We start from the raw sequence: 14,843 nt of genomic DNA on the forward strand, positions 1-14,843 counted from the left end.
CCAGTCAGCTTAGGCGATCATCACGGTTGTGTGTTTCTACACGGTAGCCATAAACTTGAGTTTCGACAAATAAAACAATTTTAGTTTGTAGGCTTTCGCTGACACTCTCCATACGTAGCAACTCTCAAAAGTCACCAATGCATCAATTGATCGTATAAATATTGAAATACACGAAACACCTAAATACGTATGTACAAGTGCATACTCCTAAAATAAAATAATTTGCATTTACTTGAATGTTTATTTGACCCTGCATGGTCGGGGTTATAGCACAAGTTCCTTTTCTGAAAGTGGCGCAGTAATTTACATAGCCATGAATGGATACATTCATCTATCTAAGATCTTCTTTTTCCTGATTGAGTAATAAAATATTCAAAGGGATAATTACTCAGTTCAAATGGATAGAGTTGTGCCATGGGATTGATCCAATAATTAAATACGGTTACCTACCGGTCAAGGTAGAATTGTGATAGTTCCAATACTTCCAACAATCTATATTTTTAAGCCTCGACCCTCAAAACACTGAATAAATTCTCTTAATATTTTTTACCTGTACTTTAAAAATATTTCCTAAATATTTGAAATGTTTATCTGCTTATTTTACGTACCACAACTTTAATGTTTGTCTTATCCTTCCAATTCCACGAGAACCTCATTACCTTCATTTTTTCTCATTGATGTTCGTTCCCAATCTGTCACACTAATTTTATTATGCGCTCATCAATAGTCCAGTGGATCTCAATTAATTTTCTGTGCATAAGATATGGTCTTAGTAGACACTAAATTAATGATTATCATAGTACCAAATATTTTTTTCCATCCTTACTCAAGATATTTGCCGTCAACGCCTTCCTGTTTGCAAAATAAATACTCTTTAAATTTCGTTTCGTCATGTAGTATTGGTCAATCGCTATGTTTACTACGCATATGCAATGATAAATTACACGTACTTTAATTCTAAGACTTCTACGCGTTTTCGACCAGCGAACAAGTTTTCGAGCCGTAAAAAACTACGCTCCATATCAGAGTTTTAATCAATCTTTATTTTATATCCTTACTCAAGGTCCCTCTGATGTCATATTGAAAATTTTTTGCGATTTTGAAATCGTTAAGCGTCGAGCTTTGTGACGATAGAGAGAGGGTCGTCGCGTCACCCGTCCGTTGTTTCAAGTCACTCATTCCCGGTGGCAGCACATAGCTCCTCCATCGACGCGGACTCGTCAGGGGCAGAGACAATGGCAACATATCCGTTGTACAATCCGCCTTCTTGGAATGGAGCTTCTCCATAGCGAGGGTTTCCCAGGGAGGCGAGTCCAAACGACGCCCCCGCAACCCCTTGTCAATCTCTCACTTACTCCCTCTCGCTTGGCGATTTCTCCATCCGACCCTCCCCGCCTGCCTCCTCAGCGCGACCCCGAAACCCAATAATGACTCCATCTCTCTTCATTTTCATTCTCTTCCGCTACTAACTCTCTCGTCGTCTCTTCCGATCCATCGCTTCAACTTCCACGTGAACGTTCATCCGTTCCTCCGCACTTCATTGAATCCCAGCGGGTATCGCAAATGTCGATTGACTACTTCACGTGCATTTTCCGAGAATGCAAAAGGACGTCCCTGTTCTCGACTCCCCAATCGGAGGATAGGCGCGTCGCCGTTCCGTAGTCTTTCCGTATCCTCTCCTCTCTCCCTCCTCCCTAAGATCTCACTGCACTCACTCCCCTCTCGGTCCCAGTGGGGAGGCGGGGCGACAAAGGGCCACCGAACCCACTAAACTCACCGGCGGAACAATGAACGCTGGGAGGCGTCGTTGAAATTTTTTCATTGACCGTGCTCACTCTGGGACAAAGAAGATCCATCAATTATCCCCCAATGAATCTGTCGTCAGCTCAGCAAGAGACTGACTGAAATGAATGCGAAGGAACATTTGGGTTCCGGATACTCAGACGCATGACGTGGTATCAAAAATGTTACCATTCCAGAAGATTTTAAGTTATTACGAAATAATTAAGCAACCTCGTCGGAGTGGGAACTTCTAACTAACCTCACTTAGACTAACCCAAAATATCACCCGGATGTGTTTCGATGTAAACTGAAGTCTAACTTTGAAGCCAATATTTGAATTTAATCCAAAGTTAGAATAGGTATCGTACGACCAAATCGACTGTATGTTTTACGGCACACCCACGTATACCCGTAAACAGCCTCTTCTTTCGGCGTTTTCAGCATCACAATACACCTACTTGACGAACATATGCATCTTGTATCTTATTCATATTTAAGTTATGTCCGTGCACTCAACATTAACGTTTAGGAAGGGCTCTTATCACCAGATGCATCTGCGTATTCTGCACCCCTACCCTTGCTCTCTGCGAAAGGTATTTTGTTGTATGTTTTCTTTTGCCATAGTGCGCTACGATTACCTTCGCAATTATTTTTTGTGAGTGTCCATAAATGAGCAAAAATAATTTGAATGATCATGATGATTATCGTGCAAGTGTTTGTTAGTCCGTGTTATTATTGAATGGAAAATATTTTTCTTCAGTAATAGTCCAATTGCACCCACCTCAAAGATATGCCATTTTTTACATTTATTCATTATCATTTTTTTAGTCTAAGTTTTTTTTGACCAACAGCTCCTTGACGTAGTAATTACATAAAATGGTTTCCACGAGTGCTCATATATTTTTCAAAAACGTCCGCGCCATTCACCAGCGTCTGTAAGAATGACTATTTGATCGTGCCGAATAGACAATCAGATAATCCACAGGGTAGATAAGCAATGCACGGCATATTTCATGAAAACGGCTCCCTCTTCCGCAATTATATCAAGGAAATGGGCTTCAATCTCCACCAAGGCAAATAAGAAGAATATAATACAAGCAGCCCTTTTGGAGAAGCAGTTAGGTGCATCAATTCGACCTGCTCTTCGCTCCATTCTTCGGGACCAACTAATCCTTCAGTTCTGGGTACGTAGGTTATTGCGTGCGCAATTTGGAATACATGAGGACTCCAGATCTCTTGATTGCTTCCCGATTTCTCCATAGAACTCGCACCTTCTCACTCTTCGTTCACAACCACAGCCACCTCCCCTCGTCCTCCCAGTCGCTCGCGAGCGCGTCTCCCCCTGGTTTGAAGAGAAGGAGCCACTCCAGGAAGAGGTGCTCGAGGAGAGAGAGAGAGGCTCTCACTCATCCTTCAGTTCGTCAACTTCCCGACGAGAGGACGACGTTCTCGTGACCGACACGTCTCCCGACCTCAGTGCTCACCTCGAAAGCGCTCTCAGACACCGACGCCTCCGACCAACCCCCCTCGAAGTCTCCCTCAGGCGGGGGAGCACGAAGGGAAGAGAGGAAAAAAGTCCCGCCCCCGAAGGCGTGGTTCCAAATGCATTTAAATCGGGGTTCGCTAGCAAGGGAAGGGATGAATCGGCGATCCTGTCAGAAGGGCATGAATCTGCGTATATACTGAACCCCTATCGATATAACACGAATTCTGACAAGTCTCACTTGTCCTATCTATCGAGGAGGGAGGGAACAGTTGTGGCTGTTGTGCATGCCGGAGATGAAGCGACACAAGGTTGCGAGTGGGGGGTGGTTTAGAAGAGGCATCCGGAGAAAGTGCGATTTCTTAGAAGATTGCAAATGATGGTTTTCGCTCATGTCTCCGGCTAGAGTCGGTGCAACATGAGCGTTCGGGGCAACACTTGACTTGAGTAGAAATTGAATTCTCGGGGCCGCCGGCGGCGGGCACAATCGACCTAAATCCATGACAGCGGGCGAAGAGAAATAATGGCTTCGTTTGCTGCATAATTTTCCGGAAATGGGTGAGGGTTCATCTGCGGGAGGTAAGTACGTCTCTAAGAACTGTTGAAAATGGCGACCAGAGGGGATACTTCCAGCGAGTGCGAGAGTAAGGCAAATATAAAGAGTGCTCAGTCATGTTGAGGTCCGGGGGTGAATCCAATGCTCCATCTCGAAAGGAAAATCTTAACATCAATGAAACGCTCAGACTCGAGCATTTGGTTACAGTAGATTCAGTACGCTAAGGAAATTAGTCCGAAGCATTCCAGGAAGAAACACGCCTACATACCCCACAGCAAAAATTATGGACCGAGGAAGAATACCTTTCAAAAAGGGGAATCTTTGCGTATGGAAATCATCAACAGACAATTATTAAATACATAACGTGGATCTCACGAAAATAACGTGGATTCCCTGCGAGCGTCAGTCTCCCCATAACAAACAGAGCAGCATGTTTAAAGTTCAAACTTTAAAATGAAGGAATTTTAAGTTTAAAATAATTCGCCTTGATCGAGATAGTAATTTTTACATTTTGAAATTTCTGAGTTTCGGTGCACATCAGGGAATACATATCCCGCAGTTCTATGGATTAGTATAAGCCATATTTTGAACGACACTGAAAGAAGTGTTGTCAAAGTATTATCAAAATCCGATTTTGTCGTGCGCTACAATTGTACTATATGGCTATCGAATTATGTAGATATTTTGAGAATGTGTCACGGTTTTTTTTGCATCGAATGTTTTCCTCTTAAAAGGTCGAAAATCCTTATTATTTGCACAAATATTTCTGCTGGTGGACTCCCGAATAATCACCACGAAAATCAGTTTCGTACAAAGCGCTCTTGAACGTGCATCCAATTACTCTACTTCTGCGGCGATTAGAAGCTTCGGCAACGCACCGCAAGCTTCGAACTTCGTGCCTTCTGCCCAGAAAACACGGCGGCGGACTCATGGGTCGTGGAGCGCACTCGACTGTTACACGACTCTTGTTTGCAAATCAGAGAAAAAGCGGATTGCAAACGGTGCGGGACACGAAGGGCGTGGTGTTGTTGGGAGATGGAGCGGAACCCGAAGCACCTGCCAGGTCCCACAAATTCGTGCCGCGGGGAGAGGGGATGTAGTGGACCACCCTTGATATCCCGATACCCGCCGGTCTCCAAGCGTGCGTAGTTGTAAAAAGACGAAACAAAGAAACAGATCGACATTTGGAGAGGAACGACGTTGGCGAGGGTAACGGGGCGAGAATGGGAATCGCCCGAGGTTATTATCCCATCACGCGGCCGACGTCCCGAGACGATTTCATCCTAACGTGGAGAGGGAGGGGACACTGAAGAGTCTAGGGGGAGAATAGGGGGGGGGGAGTAAAGGACTGGGAGGACGAACTGGAAGCGAAGGGGAGAGTAAGAGAGATGCGTCCGAGAAAACACGAGAACGTGCGAGCGTGGTGTAATCGACCATCCCAAACATCGCTCCTCCCCTCTGGCGAAATCCCCGGGGAAAACTGTCGCGTCCGTGGACGAATAAAAGTGAAAACGGATCCGTTCGGTCGCGGCCAAACCTTCCCCGTCCGACCGTTCGTGCCCTTATGCAACGGTCTGGATTTGTGGAGTCGTCGTCGGCGTCCGCCCTGGAGGGAGGGCACATTGCCGCCGCCGGCGCACGTTCCAGTCGCTCCTCGCGCGCGCGCCGTCCGCGTGAACTTTCGCCCCAGGGAAAGATGGACACCCACCCGACAACAGGTGCCCCGTCACGCCGCGAGTGAGAGAGAAAAAATCGAGTCCGTGCCACGGTGGACGATGATGGGCTGTGCGTGCTGCCTCGCTGGACATCAGGTCGAACCACTAGCCAACCTTTAGGTCCATAACGCGCCAAGTCGGTCCTCTGGCAGTCGTCAGAATGGAGACTCTCTGCCATGTATTGTGTCACCAGTTCGAGGGAGAGGGGAGATGGGAGAGATCGGGTGTCCAAGGAAGAGGGAGGTAGTCCAGTCGTTGGACTGACCGACACTGTTTCACTGCCGAGGGTGTTCCGATTGCGGGGTCGTGATTCGGATCCGAGATGGGATGGGATGTTTTGAAAATCGATTAAGCACACGCGATCCTGAAACACGCGGAAGTGGATACAATGGACTACATTTGAGAAAATAAAAGACGGCGTATGGCACCATGTTCGATACCTATGGTAAACGATGCCCGCGACCAAATCATGGCAAAGATGCCAGTGGATTGTGAAAACCCTCGCTCTGTAATTGTACTAGTATATCACGCCGGGGATCTTGTAGCGTTTCCAGGCCATGAAGCAACGCTGTAATCGGTTCCCTAGTAGTCCCAGGTAAGGACGGTATTGTGATATTATACGGCTGATTTGAGCAAGAATGGAATTCGTAGAATGATTCCGTTAAATTATTTGCTGGTATGGGAAGTTAAATTTGAGTGAATTGGTAGTGTTTTATGAGTCTCTCTTTCTATATATTCAGCCCATTATATATATTATATATATATATATATATATATATATATATATATATATATATATATATATATATGTAATATATATTCACGGACGTGAAAAATAATGTATAAAACTTAGCACTAGTGATATATTATGTGTGTGTGTGTGTGTATACCCAATTTACTCTATCAAACGCTTCGATAGAGTAAATTGAGAAAAACTAATGAGTATATTGAAGAAAATAGGAATAGATTGGGGAGAAATGAGGCTAATCCGCAACCTGTACATGTCTCAGACTGCTCAGGTACGAGTGGGGAACGGGGAGTCCGGTTGGGCAGTGTTAGGAAGAGGTGAAAGGCAGGGTTGCCCATTATCACCGTTGTTGTTCAACCTGTATGCAGAGGAAATGATTAAAGAGGCATGGGAAGAACTTGAGGTAGGAATGTAAGTGGGCGGGGAATTCGTAAAATCAGTTAGGTTTTTTGAACACCAAGCTTTAGTTTGTCAGTCAGCCAAGGGGCTGCAGGCATTGCTTAGTGAATTGGAAATTCATTGCGACAGGTATGGGATGAGAATCAATATTAATAAAACAAAGGTTATGCGATTTTCTAGAAAGAAAAAGGCTAAGCTAAACATTTTAATAGGAGGACAAAAACTAGAGCAGGTAGAACAGTTTACGTATCTCGGTAGTGTTTTGGACCAACACGGTCAAAGTACGAGTAGTAGGGACGTAAGGAGAAGATATGCGCTAGGCAAAGAGGCTTTCACAAGGAGGAGGGAGTTAATGACGGGGACGTTGAGTAAGGATGTTAAGAAAAGACTCGTAAAAACTTTGGTATGGAGCGTAGCTATGTACGGCGCGGAAACGTGGTCATTGAAACAGGAGGATAGACGTAGATTGGAGGCTTTTGAAATGTGGGTGCGGAGAAGAATGGAGAAGGGGAAATGGACAGAGAAGAAAACAAATGAAGAAGTACTTGGTATGGTGGGCGAAGAGAGGGATTTGTTGGGAGAAATCCTATGGAGGCAGGAAAAGTGGCTGAAGGGGGTGTTAACCGGCAGTGGGATGTTGAAGACTGTGATAGAGGGTAGAATGTTGGGCAAAAGAGGAAAGGGTAGGAACAGGATAGGGATGTTGGACGGGATGAAGGGAGGAAGAAGGTACTCAGAGCTGAGGAGCGACCTGATGTAAAGTAGGATGTTGTGTTTTGCTAGGGGTCACAAATTATTTAATTAGTAATTACAGGGTTCGTCCGGAAAATAAGTGTACTGAGCTCAGGAAAAAAAATTTATTACACTTTTAAATATCTTAAGCTAATATTCCTCAAAATAGGACCCTTGTGAGTCGATACACTTGTTCCAGCGGCGTTCCCATTCCTGGAACGCTCCCGCGAAGGCATCATCGGGAACCTCTCGAAGACTCGTCGTCACGGCCTCTTTGACGGCGTCCAAAGTCCCGTATCGCGTTCCTTTCAAACTCCTCTTTATCTTCGGGAACGGAAAGAAGTCCGGTGGTGCCAAATCCGGGCTTTAGGGCGGGTGCGGCAGCGTTGCCACGCCGTGCTTGGCCAAGAAGTCCGACACGACAAGCGCGGTGTGAGACGGCGCATTGTCGTGATGCAGCCGCCAGATGTTTTTGATCGCTGGCCGGACGCGAGCGACTCGTTTTCGAAGCCTGTCGAGCACTTGGACGTAAAATGCAGCATTTAAAGTTTGTCGTTCTGGTACAAAATCGCAGTGGACGACTCCTTTTTTGTCAAAAAAGACAATGAGCAACGCCTTGATCCGAGATTTGCTCATGCGAGCTTTCTTTTGACGGGGTGATGATGGGGTGTGCCACTCCGCACTTTGTCTCTTCGACTCCGGGTCGTACTCAAAGATCCACATCTCGTCACCTGAAACAACGTTCTCTAAAAAATGTGGATCATTTTTGCAGTGATCCGCAAGTTGTGTCACGATTTCCAAACGATTGAGTCTTTGATCATCACTGAGCACTTTCGGCACCAACTTTGCACAAATTTTTCGCATCTGTAATTGCTCCCTAATAATCTCGTGCACTATTGTTTTTGGCACATTACACTGCTCTGCTATCATCCGAACACTAAGATGACGATCAGAGTTCAGTACATCGCGAACCTTTCGCACATTTTCGTCGGTGAGTGTCGTTGATGGGCGTCCAGGCCGTGGTTCGTCATCGACCTCTTCTCTGCCCTCCACGAACATCTTGTGCCACCGAAAGATCATGTTTCTGGACATGGCTGACTCCCTGTAAGCCTGGTTAATCATACCGACAGTTTCGGTAGACGATTTCCCAAGCTTTACCGCAAATTTGATGGAATAACGCTGCTCCAAAAACTTCGGCATCGCGTTCCGTGACGTGGGTCGAGCGTGGAGGTTCGCGTTAACAGAGCTCCTCACTACACCACAGCTCAGAGCCGACTGCCTTTTTCAGCGTCGCTTGCCAACATACCCCCCTCCAATCGCAGCCCGTCAGAGTGGTGCTGGGCGCGCCTGGGGTGGCGGGAAAAAATCAGTACACTTATATTCCGGACGAACCCTGTATGTCCATCCAAAAACCTACCGTAACCGATAGATTACCTAATTTATATATATATATATATATATATATATATATATATATATATATATATATATATATATATATATACATACACACATTCAAACACGAAATCCCGCCAAACGGCGAATAAATACTCATATAAACAGAAACAGATATAAGGAAAAGGGATAGGAACATACATAAAGGACGAATACAATAGAGGTGGGGAAGGCGGAATCGAACGGATCACAAGAGTAAAAATATTTCCTTGACCGGGACTCGAACCTCGGATCTTTCCACCGAGGAAACGTAATTTACCCTGAGATCCGTGGGTCTAATATGTCGCCAAGCGCCCCGATTCTTTAGCCAAGAGATGGCGTCAGGGGGCTGTTTCACCCACCAAAGGAGATATAGACAATACACAAGAGGAAAGGACCGTGGGTTAGATATATATATATATATATATATATATATATATATATATATATATATATATATATATATATATACATATACATATATATATAATCCCTGTAAGGAAGTGTCACGGGTGTGAATAAAAACTTAAAAGAAGAAGCGAGATAACGCTAGACAACAAAACAACAGAGAAAGATATACAAATGAAATTCATACGTATTCCAAATTTTCGGTGGTCAAAACACCTCCCTCCTGGGGAAGATGGAATCACGGGAACAAAGGAAGGATAATATACTATATTTTTAAGATAACTGAGGTTTAATAATACCATCTAGAAGCCGGAGGAAACAAGCGCGCAAAGTAGTGTGATACCGTGTTCAAAGTAGTGTTGAAGTCAGATTTTGTCAGTAAGAAGAGCAATTTTCCGGCCATGCAACGTAAACAATGAAATGTACCTATTACTTGCATCCGTGCGCAATCTCCTCCGCATATGCTTCTGCACACGGGTGGCACTAATCGAAATGAATATAAGCCCATAGTACCATGAAAGACGTCCCACGTGCATGCGAGGGACATAATCGGATTGCGTGTATATTCAAAAGCCCTAGAAATAGATCGCGAAAAAAATTTGTTTTATGAAATTAATAACTGCTGTTTCCTCTTAGTCCTACTTCCAAGTACCTTACCCTTTCCTACCATTAAAATTCAACGACTCCTTCTTGCTCACTCACCACGAACGATGAGTGAAGTATGGTTTTATTTGGTATTTATTTAATGCGGAGAAAGGTAGAGGATAGGTTAACTCCGAAACAGCATAGTGGGACAGAACGGCGAGTAAAAAGTAAGGTTATGTGAAAAAAAGATGAAGAGAGGGCCGTAGATTGGAAAGAAATTTTGACTAGCGAAAGAAGACTTTTTTCCAATAACCAGTAACGATATATTTTTAATGATTTTTTTCTATTTTTTCAATTTACGCGTTTTAAGTTAAACTATGAAAATTATTATAGCGGCTACAGTAAATAAATTTAGCCCAACAAATAATTATGTTACACGCGATCTGATTTGTGAAAGTCAATTTGTTGGCCGGCGCGGGTATCGGAGGATAGAAATCTTATTTCCAAGCCCACGGTATCAAGGAGAAATACACATGTATTTCTCGGTAAAAGGGTAACCTGTTACCAGTATATAGGGCAAGAATTCCAGGCACCTAGATAGTACCGTCCATAAATTTTTTTCTCTTAACATAAAAATCTACCAACTTTTACCTATCATTTTATTTAGCGACTCGATCAGTTGATGTCATTTATGTTACTGGTTCATACATATTTATACGATATGTGATAAAGCTTTGGATGTGATTAACGATGAAATGTAGATAGAAACTATTAGAAACTTCCATCATTGATTAAAGAGCACAATGAAGAACAAAATGTATATTCAAAATATACCGGTTAATTTAGAAATATTTAGCTTATAACAGGGAATTTAAAACCCAAATTGAAATAAACCACACATCGGCTGATATATCGGAACATTTTAAATGCATAGATTTACGATAAAGTGTTATGTACATCCCATTCCAAACTAGGATCTAATGACAATAGCCAAATACCTCTGAATATAAGAAAACACACGACTATGTTTAAAAATCTAAAACCGGAAAATCACTTGAGCAGCGTACATGTAGATGCGTGCGCTGTTCGTAGAACATTATGAAACCCGATTAATCTCTAAACCTTAGCTGAAGTCAACCTGCTTCCAGTGAGCGTGGCTAAACATTATCCCACCCCTTCCATTCGGATTCCTCCCCCCATCACGAGATCAGCGCCCACAACATTTGCCTTGATGAAAAGGCATCTCTGGGAGCACTTGAGAAAATTGTCGCTTTAGAAAGGCAATGAAAAGGGAGGATTTTCAATTCCTTTGTGTGCGCAGCGGTCGAGAGACGATTACGATTGCACGCGGAGGAAGACTGATTTTCAATGAGTAAACGGAAATGCCCTCATTATAATTTATTTCCTGTCTCCATTTTACGTGTAGAAAGGGCCGGTTTTGTAACAGTTTCACCTTGACGCCCGCCAAATGTTGACGCGCCTTGAGTACTCCGGAAAAGAGAATTTCAAAATCGATTCAATGGGGATGATTCGTAAGGTGTTCACCTAATCATGGGGAGGCCATGATGTCATCTTAGAAGCGAAGAGAAAAAAATGAAGATATTTTTGCTCGAAGAAAAAGTTCCTACAATGTAGAAATCCGGTATCACAAAAGATATACATATACATTTGGATGCTTAGTATAGCATTCGGTGGAAAAACAAAAAAGAGCGACTTGGGTAACGTTTAAGATCAGAGAATGGGCGAGGTTAAACTAAACGAATGCCATTTTCATCGGTAAGTATTATATCATAAATTCCTAATATTCTCTGCAGGCGCAGAGATTGTTATCCCAAAATTAAACTTTAAAGTTTCATTTTTTATTTTCGTTCAGCTTCCTGAGTTCAGGGAAAAAAAATACATAGCAAAAAACACAAAGTCTTCGGAGGGTATATTGAATTTTTCCATCGTGACCATATAAAATACTTATTAAACATGTTCTAATTTAGCTATAGCAACGACAAAAAATAAAAATTTAAACACACCACTAAGTGAAATATTAGGATATCGTTTAAGCAAAGATCAGTAGATCGAAAATCAAGACACTGTGAAATAAGACTCAAATTAAATTTGTCGTGCCAACCACGTTGACTGACGAATTAATGCTGGTGTCCCTTTGTCCCCAACGCAATATTTTTCTTAAAATTTTACAGAACTCTACGCAATGAAATTGAAGTAAAGACAATTTTCTGTTCGCCAAACCATTATATTTTCCAAACAAACTACTTCCAATAAGCAGATCTAGTTAAATTATTGACTCTGCCAGAACTTGGACATAAACTTTATACATGTGTCGATCTTTTAAAAGTAAAATGCTGCATCTAAATTTAAAGAACCAAAACCAACGGTGGGAAACAGAACCGTGGGAATGCGTGCGATTGGAGCATTGCTAAATTTTACCATTTTGAATATTTATAATTTGATCATTAGGGTCATTGCAAGGGCATTCCCTTCCCTAGATTCCAATTGCAGTCCAAAGCAGCTACGCCCGCAAAGTAGGAAGGACTTATTTCAGTTGGAATTCACAGCATCTTTGATTCCATATTTATTTATTTAAACACAATGAGTTTCAATGCATGCGTGTCATTTTTGCTAAAAAATATATTTTTCACTCGATGGATACCATCCAAGCTTACTTAAGTTACGTATTTCTAAAAGCACTTTAGTAGAGTTTGACCTCCTGTTTTTCCTACCAAAGGCGGCTGAATTGAGTGTACTGTATATTATTTACACACCATTATCCATAAAAATTATGTCAAAACGAATAATTAGCCATGGATGCATGCCCAATCGTTCTTTTTTTGTCGGCCCGTCATTGGAATATTTTCCATGTTGCAAAAGTCAAAGGAAAATTTAGGAATCAATTAATGTTAATAATTGATAAATCTCAGGAAAAATATTGTTTTCAATATATCTATGGGTAAGAGAGTAGTCGACAGCATTCAAAGGTATGAACCCTCATCGATGGAGGACAAGTAAAGCTAGAATGTACTGCTCACAATTTATTTGAGAAAAGAATGAGAATTGCCAAGAAATATTTGAAAGAGAATTGTTGAGAAATATTAAAAATTGTCAAAAACAAAATGTATGGTAGGGATATTTGAAGATGTTTTAAATCAATAAATAATGAAGAGCAAGCGACGGCATCTGAGATTAAAACGGAATAGAAAACATCATCATACCCGTTTCTATTGATTTTCTGTAGCTTTGCATGGATGGGAGATCATTAGGCTGTAATAGGACCTGATCGTAAAACGGGGTAGCAACCTTCATCAAATCCGTACACAGAATTACAGCCTGTTGTGATAGTATTCGAACGAAAGAGGTTCAATCTCACTCTGGGCTAAAGAACCTAATGGCTTCGGCCATAACGTCCATTAGTGACCGGAAGACATGCGCATAATGCCAGCATTTTTCGTCACTTCCATTCGGTTCCGTGGATATGAATGGCTACTTAATCCTTCGTTATCCCTTCAGTACGTTCATGTTGACAATAGAGAAAGCTAATTTAGAATTTCAAAATTTTTTTTCTGATTATTGATATCTAAGGAACTCTTAAGGCCCAGTTTTATAATGTCCCGTTAAATCCAATTGTTAGTTAACGTGAATGTTAACTTAAGCAGGAAATTAGCAAAAATTACGATTTTATAAACAAATAACATAGCTCGTTAATGAATGTGAAGATTGTAACCGTAGTAACATCGCCTGTCAGTTATTCACCTGTTTAACAACTGGTTTTGAACTTGACTAGAGGTCATTAAACTAGATTTTGACCTTAACCGCAGGTTAAATTTAAACTTCAGTTTGACGAGACATTATTCAAACTTGCCTGAAATACGGAAGATCATTAGAGAGTAATAAGAACCTTTAGCATGCCAAATATTTTCTGAGTGCTACAAGCATGCTTTTTTTATCTTATGATTGGAGAGGTTGAGCACAGATGTTGGAGAACCTAAAAAATCCCCAGCTCACGGCACTTATTTTTGTGGATATCCTCGCTTGAACGAATTTCTCTCCCAATCACGAAGAGATCCATTAATCTTTTACCAGCTCTCCATTCCTTCCCTTATATCCTGGTATCCGGGGGCGCGACTAATGGATCACAAAGGAATCCCAAATCTCCGTACTGTAAATTAGCAGCATCGAAAACACCTCTCCGTCCTATTCCTAGACTTTCTTATTCCAAAAGGAGGTTACTTTAAACTTCGTGGCCCGATAAGGATAGTGTAGGGGGGGTATGGCTAATCCTTTTTACCGATTTTCCACCAATCATTGTGCTTACCTTTGTGGGAAACTGAGGCGAGATAAAAGTGATGGAGTGAAACCGGAAGGGCGACAATACCTTTTACGTCCCCTGTCAATCCTTTCGTGTAATCTCTCAGGGTAGAGTGAAAACTAATGATGTAGTTTGGAGAAAGATTCCAGTATTTTGTCAGGAGAACTAACATTCTGACCCAATTTCCGCAGTACATAGTTGGAAAAACATCGATGCGTTCCCGAGATGTAACTTTATTTAAGGTTTCGAAATGGTGAAATCGGCTAAGCGTTTCATTTACTTGTAAAGGTACACCCGAACTATAGTGGATGAAATTTATGGATGAAAGTGCGAATAAATTTTCGAAATCAGATACAAAGAGGGATCATGAAGGGTGGATCTCTAACGCGCTCACGACTTTGACCGTTTATGCGTAGGTCAATGAATTCTCTTCCTGTTCTCAAAAACACTTCCCCACACCCGAGTGGAAATTGTCAAATTTTTGCTTTCACATTCTCACTCAAGGAGACCAGATTTATAAATGAAATGCAACTTTTTTGGTTACGCGATAAGCTAACTTCTTCTAATATGAGTAAGGGGAGGTCAATATGAACTACTTAGGAAAAGGAATAGGTACCAGAACCACACATGGTCTTCGTATGACAATTCATGAAATTGAACATGATAAGAATAGAAACAATAGTATT

Source organism: Hetaerina americana, unplaced genomic scaffold (assembly GCF_022747635.1).
Source record: "Hetaerina americana unplaced genomic scaffold, ioHetAmer1.1.p SCAF_4, whole genome shotgun sequence".
Lineage (NCBI taxonomy): Eukaryota > Metazoa > Arthropoda > Insecta > Odonata > Calopterygidae > Hetaerina > Hetaerina americana.